The sequence below is a fragment of the Paramisgurnus dabryanus genome, chromosome 9 (assembly GCF_030506205.2).
Source record: "Paramisgurnus dabryanus chromosome 9, PD_genome_1.1, whole genome shotgun sequence".
NCBI classification, from domain to species: domain Eukaryota; kingdom Metazoa; phylum Chordata; class Actinopteri; order Cypriniformes; family Cobitidae; genus Paramisgurnus; species Paramisgurnus dabryanus.
In genome coordinates this window covers 9,062,397-9,068,396 of record NC_133345.1, presented here as the reverse complement: position 1 = coordinate 9,068,396, position 6,000 = coordinate 9,062,397, and positions in this window count along the sequence as shown.

The window sequence follows — 6,000 nt, the reverse complement described above, 5'->3', positions numbered from 1 at the left end:
TCCCACCCACTCTGAAGCGGTACTCAACTCAATGGAACAGCCAACCGAGCCCAAGTAAGGCAAAACGAGTCAAGCTGCATGGTACTGAACCAGTGGTTTTACACATGCGCAAACACAGACACACACACACACACATACCTAAGGGCAATAAGTGACTTCAATTGACCTCATCTGCATATTTTCAGACTGTGGGGGAAACTGACTTACCAGAATTACCCCCACAATAACACAGGGGCAACATGCAAACAACATATTGAAAGGCTCCATGGCTTAGCCGGGTACAACCCACTAACAGTGCCAACCACTAAAACACTGTATTGCCCAACCATAACAAAAAGCATTATTTTGTTTGATTAACATGACTTTATTATTTTTAACTTACACTATTACATACGTCTATGACCCTATACTATGACTTTTACACCCTTAATTTAATTAGAAAACAGATATTATTTTAAATGTGTGTGTTTTTTTCTTGTTAAATTGTTAATAATACCTAGATTGAGAAATACTAAGAAGCTGGAGGTTCAACAATAAAAAAACAAACAAGGGGGAGGGTAGTGAAATATGCCCCAGGTCAGTAAAGACCCGAGGTATGCATTTAAGTTAAACCAGGGGTCTCAAACTGCCGGTGTTGTGCCACTTGATGACAATGGCTTGACTGATTTAGTTTTCATTGAAAGTGTTGCGAACTGATCAAAGGCTTAGATAATGTAAGGAATGCCTGTTTTGATCATGCCTTTGATAAAATGCATTTGGTTAAACATCGTAAATGTTTTAAATTTACATCTTGAACTCTCAGGCTCCTTTAGCTTTTGTGACGTGTTTTTCTAGCTTGGCAGCCTGCTGTTATGTATATGCATTTGTACATTTGTTCATGAAAATGTATTCTGATTTAGTATATTAATGATGCATTCACCCAGTAAATCATGATGCATTAGTCTCCTTTATGTAGATTCTTTTGCATGCTTTTTAAAGTAAAAATAGTATCGGTATCATTGATACTGCCCATGTATTTACATGGTATCAGAGCGATACCAAAGTTTGCAGTATCACCCACTTCTGGTGCAGCATCAGATGTTCTTTAGACCCCTGAATGAAAACATAGAAAAGGCCATGCATAGAGTCTATAGGATTGGCTCCGCCTTTCCTAAGTCCCACCTCTCTAATTCACGATGCTTAATGATTGGCTTTGTCTTTTCTCACTATTGTGTGAACAGCATTTGGATGAAACACCAAAGTTCTCTCAACAGGACACAATGTGCATGATTATACAGGCTACCGGTAAGTGAAGAAGAAAGCTTTCTTATTCCAACAATTTACATTGTAACATTAGTGTGTGTCTGTACTTGTTTACTATGGGAGTCACATAGTGGAATATAATTTGACAATTGACTGTTGCTTATGCCTTTGTTAATTAAAAATGCTTGTAAATCATGATCCAAATCATGTTTCTGTTTAAATCAAATGATTTGCACATGTTTCTGTGTTATATGTGTTATATTCTAGGCAATATAAAAGGTGAATCATAACTAGGGTAACCATATTTTAGTAGACAGACACCCACAATGTGTGTAACAGCACCTTCTGTTTTACCTGGTCTCAGAAAATAGTCAGTTAATTTACCAGGGACAAATCTTTAAATTTTAAGGGACTCAAATAAATAGTTTGAATACTATGATTACATTTTAGAGTCAACTTACTGCAACATTCCACTCTATTAAAATTAGGGGTTTAACATTTTTGGACATTTACTTTTTTTGTACTTACTGGTCCAAATATTATAAAATAAAATAAAAAGAAATTAAAATATATTCAGTGCATGTCTGCATTTTCATCTAATGCCACAGCTACAGAATCTGAATTAAGCATTGGTTACTCTAGACCAGTGGTCAACAACCCTGTTCCTGGAGATCAACCCTCCTGCATACTTTAGATCCAACCCTGCTTCAGCACACCTGCATCTAATTTTTAGGTAGCAATGAAAAGCTTGATTAGCAGGTTCAGGTGTGTTTGATTGGGGTTGGAGGTGAACTCTGCAGAAAAGTAGGGCTGCGTCCGAAAACTGTAAATTCCAAGGCATCAAGGTATGTCCGAATCCAATGTTAGGTTTAGTTCCTGAGATACGTTCATCATCAATTCTATGCGTGTGTGCGCATGGGGAATGTGATCTCTGTTTATATTTCAAACACGCTGCCTATTCAGTGTGTCCAAAAGCGTTTCTCCAAGTTGCCTTCATGCCTCCGAAGCCATTGCCTCATGAGGCAGCTAGGCAACAAGTCAGCTGCCTAAGGCTATGTCCACATGAAGCCGGTGCATTCCCTATCCGATCATTTTTTTTCCTTGCTCTAAAAAAATAATCCGTAAACACGAAACCACTGAAACCGACTGAAAGCGGTGTAGTATATATGCCGGACCAGTATGGGGCGCTGTAATTCTGCCACAGATATACACTATACACGGAGAAGAAGACTTTGAGCATGCGCATAACCAACGTATGGTGTTGTCCATTATCGCTTGTTGGTCACCACAATTGCATAGAAGCAATAGATTTTGCTGTAATAAAGCTAGTAGGCTTTAGTAGCTTCTGTAGCACGAAAACAATCACGTAGTCCGCCGTTATTGTTGTTGCCGTTACGTGTGACGCTTCCGACACGTGATGTGATGACGTTTTCGCTTCACAAAATATACGGATTGGCTGTACAGACGAAACCGCAAGGGTGTCGGTTTCAGATTTATCCACTTTAGGACCCGGTTTCAAAAAATAGCGGATTCAGTCTCCCAAAAAACGCCGGATCCGTGTGGATGAAATGCCAATAGTACGATAACAAATTTATACGTATACAGTGATACGCGTCTCCGTGTGGACAGCCTTTTCGGACGCAGCCCAGATCTCAAGGAACAGGGTTAGTGACCACTTCTCTAGACTTTTCTTTTCATTGACGTCTATTCATACGCATGCGAATGCGTCAGACCGGAAACGCAAGCTTGTGCAATGATATTTCGCAGGTCACTGCATAGCAAAGTTCAAGTCTGGTGACCAGTGCAAAACTGGTATGTCACTGCGTGACCTTTCTCTCTACTGAAAAGCACAAATGGACGAGGCCAAAGATGTTATTGATGAACCTCTCCCCGCCCACTCCCTGCAGCAACATCCGCCAAATATTTGCATGCTCAAATTTTGTGTGACCACGGCTTTACATCTAAAAAGGCACTAAAAGATAAGGTGCAGTCTAAAAGGGGGTTTGGGGGGTTGGTATATGTGCTTTACAGGGATATGAATACAGTCTATAATGACTTTAAACATGGTTTAGTGTCCACATAAACTGACAGGCTTAAAAAAACAACATATTAAATGGTACTTTTTCATAGATTAAAGACTGCCAACAGGTTTTTGTGACGGTTGGGTTTAGGGACTGGGGTAAGTTAGGGGAACAGAATATACAGGTTGTACAGTATAAAATGCATTGCGTCTATGCTGCCCTACAAAGCCAAAGCGCAGTAACTACGTATTTGGTCAAAATTGAGTTAAGGGTTTGATATGGGCTTTGTGAGATCTGTTGTGTCTTGTGACAAGTCTTCTGGTTGAATTTTGTCCCATTTTAGAGAAACTTGTGTGCAAAAATTGCAGTAACATGTTTGACTGGCTGGTGTAAAAAAAACTTTAAAGGGACCATTTAACATGTCCGCCCAAAAAAAAAATCAATTCATACTCCACACTCCAAACAGACGGGGGCAGTATACCTCCAGAAAAGTGAGTTGGTCTATTTTAATTTAGCAGCTGCAAATTTAGCAGCATATATCAAGTTTAATTTACATTAGCAACTAAGTTATCATTAGTCACAAAAAAAAAACATTCGGTCTCATTAAAATTGCAATGTTTTCCGCTACGTTTCGTGCGTCCATTTGGTGTTCATTATAATCGAAGACATTTCAAGCTTCTCAGCTAATGTTACATTTTAGCCTCAGTTTGGTAGATAACGGGTGAAAACCGGATCGGATCCGTGGGTAGAGCTAACTATTAAACGGTAACAGCTAAGGATGTGCAATAATTTACATGCGATAGTCATTGCGCTTCTCGTCAGTGAAGCCGGTTTCTTGATTAAAAGTGAAACCCCATCAGCTGCTTTCAGATGGAGCCACATTTACTGCACAAAGCCGTAGTTCATGTACAAGCTGAGCATAGGTTATCGCAATGCCTATTATAAGTGAACTTCTAGCGAAATACTAACAGCATCTTACTTACCAATCGAAAAGAAATGTTGTCATTTCGGAGTCGAACCTCATTTCTTTCATGTCCATTAGTTGTCTCCAGTGATGAAAAGCAGTACCAGTGTTTACTCTGGTTCGGTTACTTTATTTATCATATTTTATTTGTGATTCCGAGCGCGTTGTTCCCTGCAGCAAATGTTTGTGGTAGTGGTAAATGTCTCTTGCTTTAGCCATTCTTCCGCTCTCTTCCCTGAACTGAAATACGTCCGAAACCCCTATTGCAAGGCATCAAGGCATGTCCGAATCCATGGCTGTCCGAATTGCATTTCTCTGAGCTGCTTTCATGAATCTTAAGCCAACAAGTCAGCTGCCTTAGTTTTCGGACGCAGCGGTAGTAGCAGAGGGCTGTACTCCCACACATGCGACTTATTCGTGTATTGCAGTTTGGCTGACGGTTATGTGCGTGGCCCGCATACCGCCTCCCATGGTCGAAACTGGTATTACAACACCAGTCGGGCTGTAGCTAGTAATTTAGCATGCTAATTCAGATTGATATTTCTGCAGCACTATACCTTGTCATTTTTTTAATGACACCTTTGCCCTTATTTCTTCTCATTCTTTTGATGCGTGTAGCTAATTTTTTAAAATCTTTTACCTCAATTATTACAAATGGCACCTTTAAGGGAATTTTTCTTGGTTTCAGTGTTTGCGTAGTTACGGCACTTAGCCTTTGTAGGGCAGTATGGAATTGTCTCCGTAAACCACATCCTGTATGTCAACGTGTGGATATTATATGGTGGGGTATACAGCTATGGCCAAATCTAGCAAAATGTTGGGTTTAGGGGTAGAATTATAATGGGAAAACAGCTGCTCTGGCTAGATAGGATAAAACTACAGTCTAAATCCTGTGGATTCTGAAACCAGAATAAGCTATGCAACCAGCTTGACCAGGCTGGGAAAACCAACTTAACCGAGCTGTCACCTTAAACCAGCTACCAGCTCATGCTGGTCTTAGCTGGTTTTTCAAACGGAAGGGCAATGGCATTTCGTTTTCACGGGGGGCACCACACTTTCTTATGAAGTAAGACTGAACAACTAATGTTAAAACCCATTTGAAATATACCATGTTCCATATTACAACAAACATCAAAACACGATGCTGTCCTGTCTACAAATAAGTTACAACAAAACACATACCTTACACTTTAACAAGATGTAAAAAGATGAGTCTTCAAATCCACCAACAACGCAATCATACTAGCAAGCAATCCCAGATAGCAATGAACTTAACGTCTGTAGCATAATAAAGTGTACTTACCAGTAAAATAGCTGGGGTTGCGAAGTCAAGTCTTCTAAAAACTGAATCTTTACACTGATGTAACTTAGATATTTGCCCGCGAGTTTTTTTTCTCATACATGAGCAGTAAAAGCTGATTTTGTAATTATGTGCAGCTGCGCAGAAGGAATCACGGATTATATATAAACCTAAAATACTTCTTATATCAACCTAGTTTGTATTACTACAGCTAAATACCATTCTAACTTTAAACAACAAATCTACGTCTAAAACAAAATATAAACATATTAAACCGTATTATGCTGCTGTAGACTTGCAATTGGCTGTTGAATTTGAATAAATAATGAGTCATGGCTTTTTTACTTCATAAAGAAATTATTACAGGGGTTATTTGGGGGATGTTTTACTATAAAAATAATTGTTGCATAGTATCATGATTTATAATATTACGTTTAATGTAATAATTCGTTAAAATTTCTAATGTTTAATTT